This window comes from Thunnus maccoyii, chromosome 22, assembly GCF_910596095.1.
Source record: "Thunnus maccoyii chromosome 22, fThuMac1.1, whole genome shotgun sequence".
NCBI lineage: Eukaryota > Metazoa > Chordata > Actinopteri > Scombriformes > Scombridae > Thunnus > Thunnus maccoyii.
In genome coordinates this window covers 19,134,397-19,160,800 of record NC_056554.1, presented here as the reverse complement: position 1 = coordinate 19,160,800, position 26,404 = coordinate 19,134,397, and the positions used below count along the sequence as shown (strand labels likewise).

The following is a 26,404-nucleotide window of genomic DNA, read 5'->3' as shown; positions in this document are numbered from 1 at the left end:
ATGTAAAGGTAGTTAGTGCATTTCTCTGCATGAAGTCACTGCTGCAACTGAAGTGAGCAGGTGAAACTCACTCCACCAGCATGCATAAACAGGCTAAATAAATGTGCAATAAGCTACTCTCTACGCAGCGGCGCTTTATAATTCAAAAATGTGCAAGAGCTTGTTTGAGTTTCAGACCTTGTTGAGGCGTCACAGTGTGTGGGATCAGAAGTCAACTCGTGGTCGGTGAAGCGAGTCGGAGTCTGCTCTCTCTCTCTCTTTCTCTCTCTCTCTCTCCTTACCTCCCTCCCTCCCTCCCTCCCTCCTCCTTCTCTCTCGGCTCCAGTCAGTAAGGAGTCAGTTATCCAGTTATCGTTTCTCGCTCATCCTCTTCGCGCTCCTCTGTGTATTAAAACTTTCCTGAAAGGACCCTTTTTTAAATATCGAATTAAGTATATTAACCAAATTTTTTCTCCTGTTTTGCCTGGAACTTAAGAGGAGGATTTATTGCCGTTGTGTCTCCTGTGTTGGTGCAGGACGCGTCTCGGTGCGCACGGTGCAAAACGGACCGCAAAACGTGTCCGATGCGTCCGCCCTGGTCCTCTGCCACTGTGTCCGGGACAAACTGATAGAAACCCTGACCGGAGGGGGAGCTGAACTCACATCCAGGAAACTCAGTCTGGTTTTTCCATCATTCATTGGTGGCATCAAGTTTTTTTGCGGCTGTGAACTCCGCGCACCTCCGCTGGAAGATAAAACAGAAACAGAGGTTCATTCCTCAACCCCGAAGAGATGACATGGACATACTGTAGCCAGCGCTGAGGATGTGGCTATAAAAAAGAGGAACATCACAAATAATCGGATGCCTTCACGGGTGAGTGAAACATTATCTTAGAAGAAAACAACCACAACGACAAAAATATTTACTCGAGAAAGATGAGAATTTTTGCGCGCCCTTGCATCTTTGACACGGACCGTCAGCGGATGGAGGTCAGAGCTGGTTTTGGAGTTGTGTGAAGAAGAATTTGAGGGTGAAAGTTGGTCAAATTATAGATATAGTGAACACACCAGGCTGAGCACCTTTTAGTTTAGATGAAACTTTAAGGAAATCGAGTCCTTTAGAGAGAAATATGTGAGAATAAAAGCGATACTGAGGTTACGACGCGCTGACCAAGCGGCGGCAACAGCAGCAGCAGCGCCGCTGAGGTGTGCAAGTGTGCGGCATCATCGGGGTAAACAGATAAGTGAAGAAATATATAGAATGTGTGTAACAGTGGAAACTTGATTGTGTGATAGGTTTACAGGTGAAGGACATAGGTGGATAACTGCGTGTATGTGGATTGCGTTTTTACGCATGGCATCAACTGTTACGCCGCAAAAACGCCCATATTAAGTGATTCAGTCTAGTTATGAGTTTCATAATTATTTTTCAAAACCTTTCCTTATTTTTTTTGTCATGACAAAGTATTAAAAACCTGTTAATTCGGTGGATATTTCTATCATGAAGGAAATGAATAATTTTGTATGATTTTCTGCAAGTATGGACTTCTCATTATCCAGATTTGTCGCTATTTGAGAGAATAAAAATGATATTGAGACTCAATACTAGACTAAATGACTTGTGAGGATGCTGTAGATTATTCACAGAGGGTGTGTTCAGGTCTTATGTATGTTGCTGGGTTTCATTCAGAGAGGGTGTGGCTGTTCGCGTGTCCATCTCTGCTCTGGCTGGTTTTTCTGCGCCTCGTCCAGGCGAGGAATTCGGCAGCAAATACCTGCACCAAACTGGGAATTAAATCACCTAGCTGTGTGTGTGTGTGTGTGTCTGTGTGTGTGTCTGTGTGTGTGTGTGTGTGTATTCAATCCCGCTAATCCACCTGTCTCCAGGGAGGATTAGAGCGTTTGGGACATTTGGACCTGATTTTCCTCTTTTTTTTTCTCCCCCTCTCCGCCTTTCCACAACATAATCTGTGAGACAAAACGTTTATTCCTTCAGCTCTATACACCCTAAGAGATGGAGCCACAAGTGCCATTTTTCATGCGCAACATTCGGCGGAGGCGTTTATCACTCAAAAGCCCCTGGCTGTGCTTTGAGTGCACATATTTTTAGTAGCCAAGGCTGCTGCTTGGCCCCCACTGATGGGCTGCCAAACTCTCTGACATGTGTCATCTTGGAGGAATTGTGGCAGAACAATTAATATGTTACCAGCTCACTAGGAAACAGCAGAAACTGTTGCTTTTAAACATAACTCAAGGCTGATTTTGGATATAAACTCATCTATATGCAGGTTGTTACTGTAAACAAGAGCTATAGGCTCATTTGGATGCACAAGACTGTCATTTATCATAGCCTGGACACACACTCTCTCTCTCTCTCTTGCTCTCAGTTCAATTGAATCTATCTCTCTCTCTCCAGCTTCCCCTCTCAACCTCAGTTCAAATAAATTCCCAGTTCAACACGCTTTATCGGCATGAAAATGGAAAGAAAATATCAGAGATAGATCAAGATGGAAATAGACATGGTTTCTCTCTCTCTCTCTCCCTGCATTCCCACCTTTTCTCGGTTTTGCCACATTCTGTGTGTTTAGCTTGGCAGATACACATTTCATTGAGAAACATGCACTGATGCTCAGTGATTGGTATTCCTCAACGTGAAACTAGACTACTTCACTGATGTATTTGTGTTTTTTAGGGTAAAGGTAGGGGTTCTGCTTAGTTCATCATCCCATTTATCACACATTTTCCTGCTTAAAAGTGTGTATCATTGACATAAAATGATTCCAAAACAATCTGTCTTTTCTCTCTCCTTCATCTTTCTAGCATCACTGTACAAGCCGCCTAAAAGGATTAGGGGGAAAGACAGATGCCCACCAAATGGCTTATGGTTAGAAATACAGGTTGTTTTTATAATGGCTGTTTGTTTTCAGACAAACAGAAAGATCCATGGCCCGGAGGGGGATCGGGGCATGTCGAATGAGACTTTAAACACACGCCAAACCACAGACGAACACAAGGCGGTCACACAGAGACACACACACACACACACAGTCAGACATGTACACATAAACATGCCTCTCTGTCTCACACACACACACACAACATGCGCGAATGTACTTTTGTTTTTTTTTTTTGCCTCAGGGTGCCCCTTCGGAAATGCCACGTCTGTCCACTCTGCCTCTCATTTGATTTACAGCATTAATCAGAGTGGATCAGCAGGCTTGACATATTGCCGCTAACTGCCCATCCCACCCCCCCCCCCCTCACGCACTCCCCCTCCTCACCCCCTAAACGAAAGAACAATCTGTAGCGAAGACTCGCTCTGAATGGCCGCAATGGAAACAATAACTCTAGAAGATGAAATCAGATTGCCGGAATCCAGGAAGAAAATAGATTTTTTGAGGAGGGGCTCAGTAATTCAGGGAATGAAATGAGATGTGTGGTTTTGTGTGGTAGGCTCGCGGTCATGTGTGAGTGCCGGCATGTGCGGGCATGTGGTGGTGAGTGTGTACAAGCGTTGCATGCATGCATACATAAGAGTGCCAATTGTGGTTTTTTTTTTCATCTTTGTTTTCTATCTGTGCGAGGATGTTTGTTTCTGTCTCAGAGGCATAGCTCTGCACGCTCTTGTGCTCGTATCTTTTGTGAGAAACGATTTGACTTTCAGATTGTGAGAGTGGGTCCTCACTTCTTCAAAGAGCTCTTTGAGGGTTGAGACTTTGTTTTAGGATCATGGTTAGATTTAAGCATAGGTTAAACCTGAATTATTTTACATTTTTTTGCCACTTAGGGGCAGCGGAAAAAGCTGTAAACACAACATTGGACATATTACCACCTTATAAATATGATGAAGGTTCTAGCAAACAACATGGAGCAACATAAGCATTCATTTGGAGACATGGAAGTCGAATATTTCCTCTCTTTTTAGCTCTGCTTTGGTCTCCAACAACTCCGGAGAGAAATATCTGGCTCCTAGTTGCACAGTCGGATGAAAGTTCTCTCTGGGTTCATCTCTGCAAGCATCTTCCTTCTACATTAGTTTGTCCATCGTTAATATAAGAATATTGATTGTAGCAGCTTTAAATGAGTTACTGCTTGATAAACTTGCAAGTTGGAAGAGTTTTAGACACACAACACAAGGCTCTCTCTGCAAATATGTGACCTTCGGTGCAAGAAAAGCTAAATCTCTTCACCTTTTGCTCCACATGTCTTGCTATCTTCATAAACCTTGCCAACCTGAATTCCGATTGCATGAAAGCAATCTTGACTTCTTCCCACATGAATCAGATCCATGTTTCTTCCCCTTCCGTCATGCGTCAAGCAGAGAAGCATGATCACACAGCGTGTGTCCACGTGTGTGTGTGTGTGTGTGTGATCACCTACAATTGTGGCGGTTGATTCACTCATTTTCGACGGAAGAGGATTTCATTTTGCCTGAATTTCCTCAGTCTCTCCTAGCTGCGACCCACAAGATTAAAGTGACAATCAGTCATGTGAAACAACAACAACTGCCGCCGCCACCGGTACCGCCGCCGCCACCCCTCCCTCCCTCTCTCTCTCTCTGCAGACCTGCGACTCACGGATCACGGATCAGAGCTTTAACCTCCAAGCGGTGGGTTGGCAGTAGACCTCATCTATTGCAAATCAATCCCTCTAGCTGCTTGCTGTGTTGCTTTTCTCTCTCTCCAAATGGAAATCAGAGATAAATGCTGAGGCTTCTTGAGTCTGATTATATCGTTCTCATAATGGTAAGTGGATGCTTTTGCTTGTGTGTGTAAAAATCCAGATTTCCCAGCAGCTGCCAGTTCAATAACATTTGACTGAAGTCCTAAAGGAGCAAAAAAACAAAGTGGTGTCCATCATTAATAGCCTTCAGTATGATTCTAACTTTAATTTTCCCCTCTGGCGTTTGAATGTATTCTGTTGCCTTCAAAACGTTCCTCGTGTCTTCTTCTTTGATATTTAAAAGACGAGTGTCTTGATTCATTCAAAAGTATCTCGCTTTCATGAGTCAGTAGACATAAATCATCGCCTCGAGTAAAATAAGGCCGGCGGAAGCAGCGATAAAGAGTTTTGTTTCAAAATGAGATATAAACCTCCTGAGAAATTAAGACACTTTTACTAAATGTTGACTTTTAATTAAATTCAAGCTGTCCGCGGCTGTGAACTGCGGGGAAAAGTATCATTTTTACGAGATGTGATCATCTGTGGTCTTTAAATATTGATCGGTGAACATTAGGGGAATGATGTTCCTTCTTAATTCTTTTAGAAAATGGAAAACTGCCTGTAGTGCCTGTTGGAATGAAACCCATTTCTTGTCAAGTGAGAATGGGTTGTCTGAACAGAAAGCAGGAAGGCTACTGTAGAACGGCTTTCCTGCTGTATGAAGCTATTAAACTTCAGATTAGAGGTAGATTTATAGACTCCAGATGGGATTTAGGACTGGGTGGGGAAAAAAAGGGGCTTTCTCCTGGTTTAATGTGTCCTGGGTGGTTCAGGATGATTGAAACAAATGAACAGAAGATGGAATTTTGAAGGATAATCTAGTAGCGAGGAATTTATAGATACGAAGGGATGTTGTGACAGTCATTTTTGGTTCGGTTGAAGCAGCTTATCACGAACTTTGACCTGCTTGGAGGGACGGAAATCATACCTTCACCGCAAATTATCCAACACTATTCCAGAGAACAGATCTTTAAAAACAGTTAAATCCTTTTTAAATATTCAAAACGCTTAGTCATCCTAGATTTGTAAACCAATTTCAGTGACCAAACGGAAAGAAAAAACAAAACTTGTGCATTTTTACGGACGTGAGCATATATTATGTTTATTTCATGGGCTGTTCAAGGGGGTTTTTTTCTGCAGGAGGAACCTTTGAATGTATTCATCCTGCGTACTCTCTGATTGTAATATTGATTTATTGTGCAACCAACTTGGCACCTATTGGCTCTGGAATGGGTTTTCCTCTTTTGTGATCCCTCCCAAGGCTATTTTTCCCATAAATATTTCACAGGGAGCTTTTCTTGGATGGCATCCTCGCTTTTTTTTTTTTTTTTTTTTTTTTTAATGCTTCCCTGTGCAGCCCTTTTGATTTAACACATTGGTACTCTTATTTGTTGGTAGATGCTCCTTGAATTTTCTCATTCTCTGTGAACTATAAAACCAGTTTCTTCTTTTCATCTGCACTCAAAGAATTCAATGCTTTCCAAAAAAAAAAAAAAAAAGCAAGTTTCTGAACCAAAATATCAAGAGGAGCATTTTTCTGAAGTTTTTCTTAGATGAGAAGAGACGAAAAACTTGATTTGTGAAACATTTTCCGCTCGGCTGTAGAGCGAAATGAGACAAGCACGAAGTAAAAACCTGACTAAAGAGACTGAATTTGTAGCTCTTCTTCTTCTCTTTGCTTTGATCCCTTCACTTCAAACTTTTTCTTTTATCCCAAGTCAGCCTTCTCTTCTCTACGCATTGTCAGGATTTTTCACATTTTTGCATCAGCACAGTACGCTGAGAAGTTACAGTCGAATATTTCTAAGCGCTACAAATAAAAGGTTCTCTTAAAGCCACGGAGACCTTCAGCTGCAATAACACAGAGCCAGGTACCTCCAGTACTTATATCCTCAGTGCATTTTATCACAGAGACCTTGAATGGCTTTAAACCTCAGGAGATCTAAAAAAAACGTATCTGTGTGAGAGAAAAGTAAACATGCCAGCGTGTGATTAGGGGAGTTAAAACGAGGGAGTAGAGAGAGAAAATAGAAGAAAACAAAGAAGGGAAACAGAACATTTGTATTTATTACCCTTCGTTGTCGTCGTCGTGGAGAGCAGATGATGCGCTGCTGTCTCTCAATCTGGCAATTAAGACGACAAGGTCAACAGGGGAAAGTTATAATCCACTATAATCCCAGTTTTCAATCTCTCTATATAGATGTAAATACCCCAGTGTGTTTTTTTTTTTTTTTTTGCTCAGCTCTCTTTTCATTGGTTAATATTCAACCCAGCAGCGTAAAACAAGCCAATAGGGAACTGGAGAGAACATGTGTGCATGAGCTAACTGCAGCGTAAGCGCCTTCTCTACTGTAAATACACTGGAGTAGATATGATAAAGGCTTTTTACAACACTACAAGAATAACACACTCAGACACAGATTTATAAGACAAAAATAAACAAAGAAATCCACCAACTATGTCACATAATCCACTTTATGATTGAAGTATATGTATGTGATCTATGAAAACACAACTGTGTGCTGGTTTTGGACAAATCTGTGCTATTTTTTCAGCATTTTTAAAGTTATGGCGGAAAAAAAAAAAGGTGTGCAAATGTTCCAGGAATTTTCTCATACACTGCTTTTTGATCATTTAAGCGCTGGATCAAGGCAGCATACTTTCCTATTATATTTAAATCCAAGATAAGATTGAAGCTGGCCAATACAAGCTATGAAACAATCAGATCAGGATATCAGCCAAAAATATAATAAAGGACACATTTGACTAACGTGCTCAGCACTGAAAACCTTGTTACATCACTTTTCTAGATCCAATAAGATCTAATATTCATGTGTAAAATCAAAATTCACTTTAAAGACGAGCAGGATGTAAAGCTTTACATTAGTATTCTCAGGCGGTGTTAAACTGTACTGAATTTATATGATCACATCTCTTAACGCCTTTAAGCTGTGGAGGAAATCAATTATCTAGAATGACTGAGCAAACAAGATCAGCTCATTTAAATTCCAGTTTTAGCCTGTGCTCTGCATTTTTTTAATCTCTTACATCTTCAGGTTGAAGGCAGTTCAACAAGAAATGAAAGAATCGTGAAGGATGACGTGAATGTTCTCAAAGTAGCATAGAAAGTTAAAAATGTAAAATGCTATTAAAACAAAGGCAAGCCTTATTAAAAGAAGACCAATCAGTATATTCCAGCTGGAACTGAACTGAACTGGAACAGGATATTCAATATATTCCAATATATTCTTATTAGAATGAAAAGTTAAATACTTTGAATATATTTGAGCCTTTTAGAGCAGAATAGTTCAATAAATTCAAGCCTAATTGGAAGGAGACTAGTCAATATATTCCAGTGTTTTTAGAGCAAAAATACTTCATTATATGTTGACGTTGCTGGAACAGGATGCTATAAATACAATAAATTCCAGCATTATTGCAACAAGATGCTTAAATCTATACTAGCCTTAAAGAAACAGGAAACTTCAATATATTTAAATGTTTTTGAAACACTTTGATATAATCTCTTGTTATTGGAACAAGGTCCTATTCATATTGATTCAATAATTATAGGCTATCAATCAACGTAGCAGTATTATTTAAATATTGAATGTGATAACTCTGTCAATATAGCAATATTTATTGATTGATTCATAAACAGTTATAGCCTAAAGCTCACTGATTCAACAGACCTCTTCAGCTCTCACAGACACAAACACATGTGTGCACTGTTCTCCTTTTATTTGCAATGTCATGAGTCATTTCTCTTTGCAGGCAGACAGACTGCGTGCAGGTGGATTTAATATAAAACGCTGACAATCATTAACTTACTTGATTACAGTGGTTGTATTTACAACCTTTAAAGACTCTAGCCTATATATAGCTATCTATTGATGCATAAGAAATCTACCAAAAAGAGCTTTATAGCAAGAAAAAGTTTGCTTTGTGTAATTGACGTAATGAGCTAATGCTAGCCACTGTTAGCATAACAGATAGCCCGAATTGATAACATTCGGTATCAGTGATTTAGATTAAGCTGATTACATAACGTAAATTATTAACAGCACAACTAGTATAAAGCGAAACATTCAGACTATTTAATGTTTTGGATGCAAATTTGCCAGTCACTGTTGTGTAGAGGAAGCTTCAAATAATGACCAGAACAGATCATCTAAAGCTACGACAAAGCACAGGGCGGGTTACTTCCTTGAAACTTAAAAATAAAAAAGTAAGCTTTCAGTACCTTGTCTATAGTAATATTGAATAAATACCAGTACTAGGTTTCTCATAAATTCTCACGTTCTGTAAATATTGCGTGTAAGATACTGAGTGTGCGAGAGAAGACGAGTTAACGCTGAGTCACGATGCTATATTGGCACTTAGCTTGCAGCTAACTCTGCTAACGCTGATGCAGTCTAGCAACTCACAACAAAAATACATTACACTACTTTTTTTTAAAAAAAATGTGTTGATATAGCCATTATAACAACAACTAAAAATGAATGAACACAACAAAATGTGTTATTTCCTGTCCTGAAACACGGAGCTAGCACCAGAAGCGTCCCCACAGAGGAGACCTGCAGGCAGACTCCTCTCAGAATTATGAAAAAAAAGACAATCTGAAAAAAGTTTTTCCTCGTTTTACAGTCACAGTTGCCTTACATGCCAGTCAATATGGTTTTTTAGTCTTTTTAGAGTAGGATATTTCAGTATATTCCTGCTTTTTTGTCTTATTTGCTCAACATTCACTGTCCAACTGAAAACCATTTTCAGTGATGCTGCTCTAATTTCTCTAACAGAGAAATGCTTGCAATGTTGTGACAAGTTAAATCAGTATTCTTTTTGGTTACAAGGTGTAAAAAACGAGGCCAGAATCATTCAGTATCCTCACCAGAGTGTTTTCTGATATGAAATGAAATGCGAGGTGATACTCTCCCATCACATTGTGTCGCTACTGCTCCCTGGTGTGTCCTTTGAAATCATACTGTATGTAAGCGTGAGGTAAAGTGCATCCCATATGGCTCTTTGTAGATTTCCCTCGGCGTTTGCTGTGCCGGTTACGGCTATCTGTTCTCATTTGTATGTACTTCTCTGACCGCACTTATTTTATTTTCCTGCCTGTTTGATCTCCTTTCAGTCCACCACTGGAGACAGATGTGCAGGGAGAAGAAAAGTGAAGAAGACAGACAGAGTATGAAGAACGAGAGGGAGAGGAATAAAAAGAGGCAGGTGGGAGAGTAAGATAGAGACGATGAGGAGACAAGCGGAGGGAGATGGGTAGTATGTGTGCTTCATGTTGTCATGGGCGTCGCCTGTAGCCTCTAGCTCATACAGTCAGTCAGTGTGAGGAAAAAGTGGATATATGAAACATACAGCATTTACACACCTTGTTTTCCTGGCTCAGCGTTAGAGGATGTTTCCAAGTTATGTGAACATGATATGAGCAGAGCATATATACAGTTATAAACAGCTAACGTACTTTGCATTGCACTGTATCCAGCTAAACCGTTAGCAAAGGCGGCTTTGTTGCGCTTTCCCCTTTGCTAGCGACACCAAACTAGCCTAGTCTCATGTTAGATAGCCAAAAGGTTTTATATTTTATCAGTCTGGTAGTCCTACAAACAGTGATAACACCTGAGGAAAGTTTTATGACCAATCCAGCTTTTTTACTGATCATGCCATACATTAGCCGTGCTTCAATTAGTCTATTTTATGCACATTTTGAAGTATTGCATTAAAAAAGCTAAATGGAAACGCCAAAATCCGAAAAATGTCCTCAATTTCACAAAAAAGTTTTTAAGCTCGCTTGAGGTAGATTTCGGAAATGTCAAAGAACAGTTTATGCGCAAAATAGGTAATGGAAATGCATTTGTCGAGTAAATAATGACGTAGCAAACATTGAACTCACATGACTCATCAGCTGTTTCCTCTTTCGGCATCTTCCGGTGTCTCCAGATAGCATGTAGCATGAGACATTCGAGTGGCAGGAATATTTATGTGCAGATTATATGATAAATCGCTTCCTTCCATCTCCAGCAAAAAAGCATGGAAACAGTCTATTTAGAAGTACATTTTTTGATGTAGAAGAATCTGGGCTCAGCAACAGTCCAGCCAACGCCTCTGATGTCGGTAAATCAGATGGCTACTTATGATTGCGTGAGTGTGTGACTAGATAATAGCTTCACCTTCAAGTAGATTACTTGCATGGATGCATTCTGTATGAGTTACACCTCAAAGTTACACAAGGAGATAAAAAAAAAAAATGATATCATATGATCCCATTACAACCAAAAAGAATAATATATATATATTAATATAATAATAATATAATAATATCCTGGAGTAAATGCACGCCAATTTCCTCTACAGCAAGTCAGAGATGCCCTGTCACTACCTGATGTACTTGTGATGCAGAAAAGTGCATGACAGCCAGGCAGCGTCTGTCACGAATGTGGTTAATGTTTATCTCTACAGTCCGATAATCACGACAGCAGCACCTGCAAACAGCCACATCCCCATTTCCCTCAGACTATCATTAATCTATGCTCCTGAGGTTACAATACGCCTCTGTGAGCGCCGCTGTAAAATCACTCGGCGTGTGTTTAACCTGTTCTAGCGGTATGATACACCTGTAGGGTAACGTATGTATCTACACACACACAGACGCACACATGAAAGAAACTTCTAAGATTGTCATTTAACAAGGCGGCCATGACAGAAGGTTTCATGCATCTGTGAACATAAAGACAAACACACATGAATGTTATTCTTTGCTGTCAGCCCTTCGGTTTGCCTGGCTAACTCCAACACACACACACACACACACACACACACACATATTTTTGCACCACGCCATATGACTCATTTCCTGCATGTCCCAAGGGTTCCTGGGAAGTTTTCATCGCAGGAAGGGATTTGCTTCACACCTGTCAGTGTTTGCATATGTCTGTGTGTGTGTGTGTGTGTGTGTGTGTGTGTGTGGCTAAGCAGCGTCGGGACTTCCCACAATTCCCTGATGTCATTTGTCAAGCATTGGAGGAGCTTAAAATATAGATGAGTGAGTGTGTGCGCACACATACACACACACACACACTGTAAGCCCGTTGCATGAATTCAATTAAAAAGTGGCATGAAATAGTAGAATGTTGAAAAAACTAATCTTTCAACACGTGCCAATTTTTCTGTATATCTTTCTGTCTCTCCGTCGTTCTCTCTCTCTCTCTCTCTGATTCTAGTTTGTTTTTGATTAGCATGAGAGAGAGTGAGCCATTGTGTTTTCCAAACCTCCGGGCACGTTGCGACGTTGTAAAACAGCGATTTTTCTTCTTTGAGTGCCGAATAAATTCCCCCAGCCTCTACTGCCCCCCTGCCGGCAATTTGTCTTCACCTCCTTTGACTTTCCCATAACTCCTCAGCCTCTTTTCAGCAGTCCTTCCGTCCATCCTCCCGCCCTCTTTTCTGTCCTTATTGCATCCTTCTCCTCTTATCAAAATAACCCTACACACACCAGACTGGACAGTTACAACCTGTTTTTTTCTGCCAATTCTTTGTTTGTTGTCATGTTTAAGACTGAACTATGAGGAAAAGTGATGCCGAGAGTATATGTATTATTCATCGCACCCTTTGATCTATAATCCACTTCACCCGGTCCATTTTCCATTTGCACCGCTGTTCATACCTGAAACAAAATAACAGGTGTGCTCGAAGACGCCTACACAGTCGTAGACTTTATGAAGGTGGATGTAGCAAGATGTGATATCAGTCATTGGTCTACATGGAAAGAAAAACAAACTTCAGGCAGTCATGTGTGGAGCGGGAACAAAAACACCTAGGATTAAGTTAAAAAGACTTTATTCAAAACAAGATTAACAACAAGATCAATAGATTTCTGCGGTTTACACTTAAGACTTTTTCTGAAGAAGTTGTAATAATATGTGGCTTGTAAGACCTTTCCTTGAGTCACTGTGAAAGGCTTTTTACCTGCTTCTCAAAGTCTGAGTCACAAAATCCGCCTGACTCTGTGAAACTGTCCATAAGGGATATTCCTTTTTTTGATGTGGAGGGTGAAAGGAATGATAAAGAAGAGAATTACAATACAAACATATTGATTTTTTTCTTTCGAATACTACATGCTTGGTCTCGTATTTTCATTGGTCGAATTTAAATAATCATGAAAGGATCGTAGTTCAGTCTCACTACCTGGGGAAAAAAAAGATAAATATCATCAATAAATCGACAAAAGAATTTGATCTTGTCAAGGAAAATATTCTTTTGAGGGTTGTAAATGAATCCGTCCCCCCAAAAAACTCAAAAATGCAGGAGCAAAGCTTGCACCCATACAAGTGCCATTACATTGAGTATTTTACCTGGAAATAAAAATACATTATCATTGAGGAACAACTCCATGAATTACAAAAGAAAATCAATGGGATCATCGTTTCCTGCCTGCGAGATTAATATTTACTTACACGTATGCCCTCTGAATGCACAATATCGGTGTACTAAGAATCTACATCAAGAGTTACTTGATAAGTATCTTCAACTTCACCAATTTCTGACAGCTTGTTCAAAACATGTGTAGTATCCAGTACATAAGATGAGAGTTCATGTACAAATGGTTTTAAAAAACAGTCAATATACTGGGATGCTAGCTCAGTCAATGTCCCATCGGCTGACACAATGGGTCTGCCAGGGGAGGTTGTCTCTTTGTGAATTTTTCGGTAGCATGTAAAATGCAGCCATTCTGCGATATTCACACTTACTCGCATTGGTTGATCCAACCTGCATCTTTGGCTCTGTTTAGGAGGGCTGGGAGATCACATTTCATACTGGAAAGAGGGTTAATTTGAAGTTCTTGGTATTAATTGGAATTGTTCAGTTGACGGTGAGCTTCATTGATGTATTTATTGTAATTCATAACGACTACTGCGCCGCCATTGTCCATTGGTTTTATTGCAATGTTCTTATTGTCACTGTTCTTTTAAAGCCTTACGTTCATAAGGGGAAAGGTTATTCTTTGGGACTGATGTTTGGCTATAAAAGAGTTCTGTATGTCAGAAGGGTGGGATTTGTGCTTGAAGGTGTGAACGTGGACTTGAGTTTCAAGGCTGGTGTACTCACAGCTGTGGCTTGAGAGTGCCTATGTGCCAAATTATGATTGTACCATGTTTTAAAGTGTAAGCTCTTGTAGGAATGAAATAGATCTATTTAGTTTCAAATTGGTCTGGGTTGTGTGTGAGGGGAAGAAGGAGCTTTGGATAAAACTTGTATGTGAGCAGGACTTAGCTTCTCGTCGGACAGATTGACACAAGGTGGGTCTGGCTGCATGTTTCCTCTCCATTGAAAGCGTCTTCTTTGGTCTTTCTTCCTGTCTTGGAGGTTGTTTGGAGAGTGGTGGTCATTCTTCTTCTAGAAAACTGCTGCTGGTTACAGCTGTATTAGTCACAGCGTAGGGGGGTGGTTAGGTTCATCTTTGCTGCTGGTGAGGTTAAATGACACAGACCTGTCCCTGCAGCATTGTGGTCGGGGTTGGGGTTGCACTTGGGTGTGAGGTCGTGCAGCAAGTCTCTGCCAGCAGTACACAGCTCCTCGACTATAATCTTCTTTATCCCCTCTGAACTTGGGTAATTTTGACTGTTTCACTTCCAATTTCTGTAGATCAGAGGTCAATATCTCTTCAAAGGGCAGGTACTGTCATCATCCGGGGAGAGCAGCAGGTGAGCCATCTGTCAATCACAGCTGTCAATCAAGGCCCACACGGCAGACATTGAAGCTGCTATAAGTCTTCAGATCTTATTAATGGAGCAACAACTTCCAAAATTACCAGCGGCACACTTATTAGAGGGCCTGAATTTGACTTGTTGTCAGTTTGAGCCAGCGTCTAGCAGCTGTCGTTGGCATTGCACCTTAAGGAGGTTTCAGCCTGAAGCCGTGGTAGTTGCCACTTGGTTGTATCTTTCTGTTCACTTTCTTGCAATCCTTCCTTTCATTCACTCTTTCCTCAGTTATGGAAGGGGATCCCTCACTCTATATTTATCCTCCACCCCTTGCTGCTTGCTTCACAGCATGCCTGCCACACATTCATTGCATATCATTCTCCTTTTGCACTCTTATTCCCTTGTTCCATCTTTCTCTCCATGCTCCCCTTGCTCCCCTCTCCCTCCTCATGCATACCTTCTTTCTTTCTTCATCTTACCTCCTTGTCCTCTCTCTCCCTCATCTCTTCTTTTGCCCGCTCTGGTTCTCAATATTCTACTCACCTCTCTTGTCTTCTGAACTCTCGAGGAAGGAAGAAGTCCTACACTTTGACTGACACATCGTATCTGACACAGTTTCTGCCACACACTGCACTACTCTTTCCCTCTTTCACACAAACGCACACACACTCTCCCGCTCACTGAATCTCTGGGTAGTCTTCCCTTTGAAGGTGATGGGCTTCGGGGATTTGTCTGTTCCGCCGCTGTTTGACAGTTTGACACACACACGTGCACACCTCGCCTACCATATATGCTGCAGAGAGCAGTTTACCACGAAAATACTCTTTCGCTTGTCAGTTTATCAACTTCACAACTCCTTCACCCGCTTCCTTCTCTCATTTTTTTTTCTCTCCCACACAAACACACAAGCACACACAAACTCATTAAAGTGAGCACGGCTCTAGGTGCGAAGTATGGCACTAATCCTGCCAGGGTTACGGGCTCCATTCCCACTGAAAGTGCCAACCAGACAAAAATGTAACACCCCTGTCCAGCAACATCAAACCGCGATATAAAAACTCCATTAAGCCAGCTTAGGTGAGTCCATTAATCACAGGTACTTAACCTTTGATGATGTCACTCACACACACACACATATTCTCATTCACAGATTTATCAGTCGAGGACAGTTCCTTCCTTCCTTCAGTACAGTGTAATTAGCTTGTCACAGCCAAGTTTACATGTGTGCAATGAAAAAAAGAACAACAAAAGAAGAAAACTGTTGCTTTTTGTTTGTTTTTTTTTTTAAAAAAAGGCGAGAAAAAAAGTGCTTCTTAGTAGGTTAAGAGCACAGAAGAGGAGAGGTCAGGAGTCCAGCTGATCTGCGGGTCGCTCTGGAGCACAAATACAACTGAACAAGGATTGGCAGGAAAACCAGTGTGCTGCTTACTTTTTCTATGAGTGTGTGAGATGTTTCTGAGGAGTTGAATAGGGTCTGTCCTCTTCTATAAATAAACCGTCTGATCAGCATTGATGAAAATGACATGGTGTTACTGAGGTTTAAATAAATTTTGTTCACACATCTCTATCAAACTTTGAATAATTCAGCTGTTTGCATCTATTTCACCCAACTTGTAAAGCTTGTAAAAACTGTAACCAACTGACATTGCAAACATATGATGTGAAGCATTTGTGCAAAAAGAAAAGAAAAGACAAAATATGGTGGAGTCAAAACTATGAAAACAAAAACCAAAAAGATGAACAGCACAAGAGAAAAAAGACCAAAAAAACCAGCAAAAAATCAAGTACTGTAAATATTGTGCAAATAATATTAAGAATTCTTTCAAATTCCTCCGGGAATCCACTATGGACATGTCGGATTCTCTCTCTTCTTCACAAAGGATAAAATAGGACAGAGAAGAGAACGGAAGTGGATCTGGGTTAAACTGGACTTTAAAAATCCTTGAAAATAATGTGAATATGACAACCCAAAGTTCTTGTATTTGAGGGCATAAGGGCGATGAAGTAAATCTGCTTCTACATATTATTATCAATTCCATGTAAAATCATGTTCTCTGACATCAGCAGAGGCATTTTTGTTTCAAGCGTAACATGCTGTGGGAAACAATTTTATTATATGACTTTACCACATGTTGACATCTCACATTTCCCAAAACAATGTCCACATCCCACTGAATTGAATTGTAATCGCCCTGTTGCTTATACATGTAGAACAACTGCAAAATAATAAAAAAGCTGAAAAGATTTTTAAAATGAGAAAAAGCTAAATTTGCACAACATAACAAATCTTACAGATCTTGGTAGCTGCATAAGCATGCTGGTCAGTTGAGGCTACCATCAGTGGAGATTCATCTCACTGCTTCTCCTATAATGAATTTCTCCCTTCATGATTGTTGAACATACATGAACTCCCTTTGAATCTGAGGTACTCACACCAAAACTTGACAACCTGGGATGTTGTAGATTCTGCTATTTCTTCATTATGATGTATAAAATTTGCTGGATTGTAAAGCAAAAAGTGCCACAACAACAGAGTCGACTAAATAACACAAGTTACATCACCAGTGGCAGTGCTTTAGGGTGGATTTACCCTTTAATCTACTGCTGTTCCTGTGGAGCCACCGGATTGAAGAGTGAAATGTCATTGGTACAATATGGAATTGCCTGGAAAAGAGCACTTGTGTTCAGGCAACCCAAAACCCAAGATTAACATATAGCGTCGCCATTGTTTCATCTTGAATGCTGGATTAAAGGGTTTAACTCGGAGAGTCTCGCGTTATCTATAGTCTGCCTTGTCTTAAACATCTAAGAAACAGTTTGAAATCCTCTGAAATTGATAGAATGTGCCTAGCAAAGCAAAGCAGAGCCGGCTAATATTCCCAAACGTCAAATCCCAACCCCCCCCACTAACCCCCCCCACCACCCTGCATCTGGCTCACAGCCAGACCAAAGCAAACGCTCAGACAGTATCTGGAAGGAAGGAAGCTTAGAAAGATTTCAGCTCTCACTTTAGATCTTTGGCAGTCTGTTACACCACTTGATGCCTTTTGGTTTGTGATTCGTGAAGACAAAAGGGGCTTAGTCTTGCAACTGCCTCACAAGGGCTTATATGTCAAGAATTACAAAAACACTCACAAAAAAATATGTCTTTTGAGGCTATTTCACTTGATTGATTATTCATATAAGTCTAGAGTCAAACACTGATTTAAAAAGTGCATATTGAGTATATGCTTGATGTTTTATATATGAATAACTGTACATGTGCAATACATGAACACAGTAAAAAGCCCTCTGATATTTGCTTTTGATCATATAGTATCTGTTAAGGATGGGAGAAAAAGTCTTATAATTCTTAGATACACCACAATGTGGAAATTGACGATCCTGCATTGATTCCCAAATGTCAAAAATCGATTTTCTAAATGTTAGTTAATAATGTGATATTGATGGAACGAAAAAGGCAGAAGTCAACCCGTACAGTCAGAGTTATCTTGTAATTCATCTTCACAAAAGGCAGCAGTTGCAAGCATTTTTTGATTTAATGACTAAATAATTACCTTTGTGAGACAAACGTGAAGTATATTGTGAACAGTCTACACCGTCACTCAGAGACTAATGTTAGCGAAGCAGAGCAGCGATCAGCAGTAACAAACGAGACCGGCTGACCAACACACACTGCAGCACTTAAACAACTTAAACCAGCTCTGAGGTGAAGAAAACAACTCGGAGTTCAGTCTGTTTCACCTCAAAAACCCTGCATCCGCTCACCGTCTTTCCCAGAGAGCAGAGTGGCTGCTCTCCAGTGCCGGAGAAATGATGCTAATAACAACACAGAGGAGCAGTCCGCCTCCCCATGATTATGTTATTCTCATACAGGCAGGAGACTGTAAGATGCTTTCAAATGAATTAATTCATTAATTAATGCAGTTTTTTCTCTTTTTTACCATTCCTTCATTTATCACATTTATCTAAATTGCCAGTTATGTTTCATATTGTATTCCAGTGGACTAAGGACACCAGTGAATGGTTTGGCACACAGTATACTGGAGCAAGAGACTGAAAATTATGAATTTTCTATTCATTCAATCGAGAATCGACTCTGAATCGAATCAGACACCAAAGCATTGGAATTGAATCAAATCATGAGATTCCCAGAGATTCCCTCCCCTTGTATCTATGATACTACTTAATATAGGTCATTAAAACACAGAATACACTATAATTTATTCTATTTAATCTCTATTCATGAGTCCATGTTGGTTTATTAGATGAATTAGATCCTAAAGATTGTCTTTATGTGTATGTATGTGTGCGTACATGAGTTACATGTGTATCCAGAGAGAGTAGTTATGGAAGAAAAGTGGAAAGAACTGAGAAAACGAAAAGACAAAGAAAATCCTTGCAGTTTTATTTTTTCAACTGCAAATCAAGGTGCAAAGTAATTCACTGTTTTGCAGTTGTAAAAAGACACAAGGACAATCAATGAAAGGGAGAGAAAACAACAGATGGTGAGAGAAAGTGGAATGACTGTGAGAGAATGAATGCCGGGGGCAACAAATCAAAGAAATAGGTCTTCTCAAAGTAACATCTCTCTAAGAGCGAAGGAATCAGCCAATCCACGACCTCAATACCCGCCTGCTAAAACAGATTACTTTCATCAAGAAAAGAAAGAAAGAAAGTCTCATTGGTGGGACTTAAATAAGTTCATGAACCCAAATACTTTACAGATGACTTGTTCTTACCTGAATATGTACACTTAATGATACTTATACTCCACTACATTTAACAGGAAAATATGATAATTTAACAGCTGTAGTTGATTCAGATTTTGCACACAAACCCTTTTATAACTTGGGTAAACACAACATTGATATGGTGAACTTGTTAGCAAAAAGTTAAACACCATCAGCTTTAATTTTTCGTTGTGGAGCTTCTTCCACCAGACAAAGCTAATTGGTAGCTAAAAGCTAATGTGGCTAGCTTAGCTTGGGAAGGTCAAGTTGGCTCATTAGTCCAGTCCACAAACTAGTAAAGTTAAAATAATACTTACTATATGATTTCAGATGTTAAAGGAGAAAATGTCCACCTTTGTAGATAGAAATTGTGTTTATTTAGTTATTTTTGAGTGTAATTCTGTTATTAGCACTATTAGCGCAACTCCAAGCTGTGTTAAATTGTCCCCAAACCTCCATGAGCTTAATGAGATTGATATCTAGGTGTGTGTAAAGAAAAAAGAAGGCAGAAAGAGGATAAAAGACCTTTTTTATTTTGGTGCAATCTTTGATTCTGGGAGCTCATTGTTGTTTCTTTCTGCCCCGCATCCACACGTTAACTGTCAATCAAACAAGTTTTGGCGGTACAGGGATTTGTTCTTCTCTTGGCAGACTTTGAGTTTCCGTAGGCAGTTGTCTCCACTTACGATGTCAATCAATACACGGTGACAGTTCATCAATTCATTCAACCTGATGGAAAGTTAAGGTGAAACAGCTCCAGGTGTTTAAGCAGCTGCAAAAGTAAGGCTTTTGTCAGTTCAGTCATGATATTGTTTGATGTTTGGGAGTTGAAGAAATAAAGATTTACTGATTTGGAATTGGCACACACTCTTTTTCTTCTTTCTGTCATTGATTTTTCTTTCAACATTTCACTTTTAACTCCAGATCTAAGACTCTACACTCTGAATCTTTACCTGTTGTTACCTTTCCAGATGTCCCTCAGTAGTCTTTCTCTGTCTCACCTTTACTTCCTTTGTCCTTGCCAGTCTATGAATCAGGTGTCTCATTCTTTTCATTCCCATCACTCTGAGATTGTCTACTTTAGCCCACAGGCTTAGACGGCTCGGGAGGAGAGGAGGAGGAGGACGAGATAAGAAATTGGTCTCCTCTTTGGTAGTTTCTTATTCGCACTCTTTCGTCTTTCACCTAACAAAATTATCTGTCCGATCCTATCAGTTACAATCAGTTTACCCATCCTATCACTGCCTAAATGTTGCTGTAATACACTTAATAACAACAACAGAGTCAGACCTCAATTATAAGCTGATTTTGAAGGGACTCAGCTCAGCATCGAATTAATTAAAAGCTGCTGATAGTTTTTATGAGCTGACATTTTATTTGACATCAGTTAAAATAATTCACATATTAAACATAAATGAGGAAAGGAAACGTTTCAGAGTCTTGGAAGTATTGACAGCAGCTCTCCGCTTTTCAAAATGAATTGCAGGAGCTCGGGCATCTGACCAATTTAGCTAAAACTGCAGCAGGAGGGCTTCTCTTTGAGTTGACAGTTGACTGCAAAGCCGTTGTTGCATGGCGAATAAAAGTTAGCATATGTTTCTTTTTAACCTACTTACTGTAGGACAGAACATATAAGTCACTCACTACTGGTTTTGGGCAAAACAAAACAAAACAATCCATGTCATGTTCAATGAATAAAGTAAAACAAAATGGCAATTCATTCTGATTATCAAGCTACAAAAAACTGTCCAAAAACAAGCAAGTTTGTGTGACTTAAATTTCATATTTATCATTAAAGATACCCTCCAGACATGGTTTAAGATGTATATAAACTACTCTACTCTGAATGATAATTTGTGTCTAATATAGTTTTTCCACCAAAAAAAACTTCAATTATCTCTTTAAAGTTCTTAAAAAGTTTCCCTAATTAAACATGTCACTAACTACAAATATGTAAGTATAAAAATTGAACAGCTGGACACAAAATATCTCCATTTTCAGCGTATGTGCACTGGAGGCTTCAAGTTTCCACATCATAAGTTGAATACTGGGCCACGATTGACTCCAAACTAGTCGTGATGTCACAAATCATGCTCGTAAGTTCACCCCTTAAACTGAGATTTTCTGTGAACACGGAGAAACTTTCCTCTTCAGTAGATAAATGTGAAAACAGCCTTCTAGTGTCAAACTCTGCACATACATCATTCAACGAAGGAAAAATAAGCTAAATGCATTTTTGAGTGTAGGCGGCCTTTAAAAAACAGTCACGTAATCAAAAACAGAAATTAGTGGATTCCTTCAGATATACTGTACAGACTGGACTGTGATTTAAATGGAAATTGTGCTTGAAGCAGTAGAAGAAGGGTGATCAGAATATAGTTTATATACAATTCAACCTCAACCTGAGGCAAAACACGCTTAACTTTTTAATCATCCAAAAGATTTTAGCTATTGAGTTGGAGGGAAAATAAAAATTGCATTTCAACAATTAAGCTTAAATGACCCTGAGAGAGCTAACGTTCCTATTTCATTACTGATCTATTCTTTACAACTAGCACGACATGCTAAGTCGATAGCTTCACATACTGAAGTATTACAACAGGAGCTGGCGGATCCAGTGGGAGCTCCGTCAGTGTACAAAACGTTGACATAAGTAAGGCTGTCTGGTCTGATGGGTGCGTTTGACTGGGAGTTAGACTCAGCAGCCTTGTTCTGAATCCCAGTCCTGGCGCTGAATTCCCACAATGCCCCTTGGTGCTGCTGCTCGCTCGGCCTTCGCTGCTGGGATACAGAAGTTTGTGCACGGATGTTAGTGTGTTTGTGTGTGTGTGCTGACGTTGCTGCATCTGTCTTCCTGTCTGAGTAGTCTAGACACCTTTTTCCTGTGACATTAGCTAAAGAAACAGCTAGTAGAGAACGTGCCCAGAATTTAGGTTTCCTTTTCGCCTCTATCTCTCTCTCACACACACATACACACACACACAGTGCAGCTAATGGCAGAAGACATGTGTAGATGCCCACAAGACCAATCCGGTGTAATTGTTTTCTCTGTCACCCCCCCCAGCAGTGGCAGACTAATGTCACCCACCCACCCACCGGCATACACACACACATGCACAGCAGGTCTTAGCCTGTCAGATTCACCCTGTCAAACAGGAGCCCAGGGTTCATGTGGGGTTTTCGGTGCACGGTTGTGGTTTTATGTCTACATGAATCCAATTTTGTGTGTGTCTGTCTCTCTCTCTCTCTCTCTCTTGTCTCTCCCGATCCATCTATGTGTTTGTTTGTTTTTTGTCAGTGTTTTATGTGTGTCTCAGCAGGCTGGCTGTGTGAACAGATGCCTGCTGCCTGCCCCCTACTGCCACTTTGAAGGTGTCACTGGTGCCATTGAAGAAAGTGAGCACATACACATACACACAAACATGGGGGAGAGACACATTTTAACACACACACACACATGCACAGACAGGGAGAAAGAAAGAAAAGCTGAGCTGGCTTCCACTTGAGGTGGTGAGAATACATTTCCCAGTAGTCCAGATATTCGGGGTGGTCCAGCGTTTTTACTCATCTGTTGCTCAATCCTTTAAATTCAGAGTATTTAAAGGAGCAGTTCAGCTTAAAGTAAAACCAATTTCACATTTATTTAAGTTTCAAAAAGGCATAAAATGACCATCAGCTTTCGAGTGATCAAGTGTCATTTCTAATTTTTTTTGTTTCTCATGTTTATTTCATGTAGAGGAAAAAGTAACTGCATTTCCTTCATCGTTTCAGTTCTCATATTCATTTTCTCTCCACATTTTCCACTCATGACCTTTCAACAACATGTTTACAAAGAAGAAACCGCTCATTTCCTACAGCCCTACATTTCCTTTCCATTTATTCTTCCAATGTTTTCCCCTCATTGCAAAAATACAGAGGGTAGAGCTTCATTATCACGACTACTCGAGCCATATTACCAGCGGCTTTGGTTAAGCATCAACTCAGGGTGTTTTCAAACCTATAGTTTATTTGCTCTGGTCTGAATCAGTGGATGAATTGGTGTATTTTCCCCTTGGTTTGGTTTCTTTTCACGCAGGGAAGAATCCAAGCGAACCTAAATGCATCATTAAAACCTACGAGAGAACGCTCACTCAGCTCTCTGGCTAGCAACTGTTGATTTCCTTCATCCGCATCCCAGTATGCAAAGCACAACTGGCCCCAGTATGCAAAGTACACCTATCTAAAGGAGACATTTAGCTCTAACTTGCAGAGTACGCCTAGTAGTTGGGTCAGATCGAGGTTGAATGACGTTCCCACCGCAATCAAACCGCTCCAGAGTTCATTTGTGACCCAACTTCCTCAAAGGGTCTCAATATGGTTGTTTTGGTTCGTCCAAGATGATTGCTGCGTTCAGATCTGCCCAAATAAATTGGCACCAAGGGCAAAAAAACAAACCAGAGTCTGATTCAACCTGTCTAAAAAGCACAGGAGCAGGTAAAACAACTTTCCCCAAGACACCTTCACTGAACCGGTCAGTCATCCATACCTTGTGTGTATAAGATTGTGTGTGTGTTTGTCTGTGTAGGTGTAAAACACTCACTCACATTTCCTTTGTTCTGCCGTTGATAAGCACAGTCAAATCCACTCTCTCTCGCTCTAATCTGAGAGATTTAGGAATGTGTTTGCTCTGCTCCCTCGCTGAAGGAAGTGTGACACACAAACACACACAATACGACGCTGCATACTTGGCCACAGAAGAATTAAGTCATCGGTGTGCTGTATGACCTCCATCTTGGGTTGTGTCCAACGGTCTCTCTCTCTTTCTCTCATACACACACACACAAATGCATACAGAAAGCGGAAAGAGAGCCTTTCATCAGACATATTTACTACACACATTATGATTGCTGGGCTGATTAGAGTTATGATCTGACTGTGGCGACCGAGTCGACCGTGTTGTGTCCAATCTATTCCAGTCTGGGCTGGTTGGTGTTCACAGTCTGGAGATAAAATCATACACGGTGTGGTTTTTCATTAAAAATACTTTAAACGTTTGATATGAACACCTGGAATCGACTGATATCACTTGTGCAAGAAGGAGAAATAATAATTTAAAGGGGATGTATCATGTTTATATGTATATTTATCTTATACTGGCCCTTTATGCAGCCCCTCAGTTCAGCCTCTGTCTGAAACAGGTTGTTTTAGCTGCTGTCTCTTTAAGGCCCGCCTCCTGATGAGCCCACTCTGTTCTGATTGGACAGCTCCTAGAAGATGCCCCTCAGCAGAGTTTTGCTGGCTCAGGATGCTACGTAAACTAACAATAGTAGATCTCACTTCTTTTTCTCGTCTTTGACTCGAAATGGAAACTTCTTAATTACATCCGTACATGTTTGAGCCTGAGTCCAATATGAAATATGTGAGTGGACAACGTGAACAACCCGTAAACAACCTTAGCAACAACCTTAGCAACAACCTTAGCAACAACCTTAGCAGCAAATGCCATTTGTGGGCATGCACCAACAATCTGACGTCTTCACAAGGAGGAAGAAGAGGTACAAATGCAACAATTAGGTCTCAGGAAGCATTTTTACATATGTTCACCTCAAGTTTTTGACATTTGACCATGTTTAATATAGCTATCCAGTATCATAACAGTAAAAATAACAGAAAGTCCTGAACAGCATATTTCCCCTTTAAAATACTGACCAAAAACGTCTTTGTTTGAGATGGAAACTATCAGTTTATCCACCATCTCATCCAATATTAGCATTTTTCCTCCATTTCATTCTTTGCCACACAGATTTTTGATGAGGAAAGTATTTGTAAATATGGAATAAAATAACAAGCAAAATTAAGTCAAATGTTTTGTATGACCAGCCTAAATTATTTGAACAAATTTCTCAGAATGACTTAATTTTAATCTCTTCTCTTCTCTTCTTCTTCCTCCTCTTCCCCTGTCCTGATTTGACCTCCCATAGGTTCAAAGTATTTGCCTCATACTGTCAGAAATTGTAGCGTAGAATTATGATAAAAGTGAACATCTTGATGATAAATGACTTTACATTAGTGCTTCGGACAGGTCAGCTTCACTTCAAAGTCATCCTCTTAATTTCATTTAGATTTTCAACGGTTTCATCACAGAGCCGCCCTGGACGGTCTGTCATTGCTGTTCGGACTGTTTGCTTGCCTGTGTCACCCACACGTCTGCCTCCTGCTGTATCTCTGTCTACCTGCATGTTCTTCTAACTTTGATTTTAGTACAAAGACGTCTTTGATACACCCACACTCACTCATTCACTAACTCTCCTTTGGTAAAAGGACACCTTTGCTGTGCTCTTCCCGGGTTGTTTGTATCCGTACCGGGGTGAAAAAACACGCCAGCATTAAAACAAAACATTGAATTTGACATGATGAGCAGCAAATACACGGATTTCGGTGTTCTCTTTAATTATATATCGTCTTATCAGGACATGTTCATGCTTGTGCTGTTGCCTCGCATTTGTTTCACTTTTGCTCTCTGGTTTGTTTTGGAGGATTAGTGTTATCTGTTTTGTTTGTCCCCTACATTCCTGCACCGCCCACCTTCACACTCTAGAAGCAGATAACTTTATTAGCAATTTTACAAAAAGGTAATTGAATCCTGGCGTTTCAAATTTGCCTTCAACACAAACAAATCTCTTTCTCCGGAAGAGTCAAAGCGAGCTGTAGGACTGCATCCTAATACATGACGGAGAGAGAGAGAGAGGTTACTGTTTGTTTAAGGGAGCTTCAGTAACTCCAGATAGAAGTGCTGCAGAGGACAAAATGACACTTAATTTGTTATTTATGTCTGTCGTAGCTCTGGCTATCTCTCTGGTTACTTCAAACAAAGCATCAGCAGACCTGCCAACCTGTACGCATAACTACGCAAAAACATGGTGACGCCTGTGAGTTCAACTCATACATCCATGGTTCAATTGTGCACGTGCAGTACTCAAGTCTAACAGCAGGAGGCAGCAGCGCGCAGCCTCCCGAAAAGCAATAGAAGACGAGTTCAACCAATCACAGCACCGGATTCATTCCCCCAGCCTTCATCCAAATATCAAATGGGGATGATCGTGATTGACGAATGCGTAATGTCGTTTCAAGAGACAAATCGACAGGAACATGACGCTGATTTTATCCCTCTCGTTCCCCTTTCTCACTCCAGCTGGCTATTTCCTCAAGTGAGGACGGTTCTTTAAACTCCTTTGCAAACAGACACAGACTGGGGTGGATGTGGAAAGTTAAAAT

At 40.3% G+C, this 26,404-nt stretch overlaps 1 protein-coding gene and 1 long non-coding RNA gene across 6 annotated transcripts in view; one reads left to right on the top strand and one right to left on the bottom strand.

The window, feature by feature from the left end:
- Positions 1 to 313: 313 nt before the first annotated feature.
- Positions 314 to 10,153, bottom strand: LOC121889177. Of its 2 annotated transcripts, none has more exons than XR_006093453.1 (3): positions 10,088 to 10,153; positions 6,774 to 6,824; positions 314 to 724 (listed from the first exon to the last, which is right to left on the bottom strand). It is a non-coding gene; the product is annotated as an uncharacterized LOC121889177 (long non-coding RNA). The 2 variants fall into 2 exon arrangements; XR_006093452.1 differs by lacking the exon at positions 10,088 to 10,153 and adding an exon at positions 9,593 to 9,918.
- Positions 10,154 to 22,448: 12,295 nt separating this feature from the next.
- Positions 22,449 to 26,404, top strand: part of htr2cl1 (5-hydroxytryptamine (serotonin) receptor 2C, G protein-coupled-like 1) — a 131,298-nt gene continuing 127,342 nt past the window's right edge. For all 4 annotated transcript variants that reach the window (XR_006093451.1, XM_042400932.1, XM_042400929.1 and 1 more), the window contains exon 1: positions 22,449 to 22,546. The gene's annotated coding sequence lies outside the window, so the exon portion shown is untranslated. The remainder of the gene's footprint in view (positions 22,547 to 26,404) is intronic.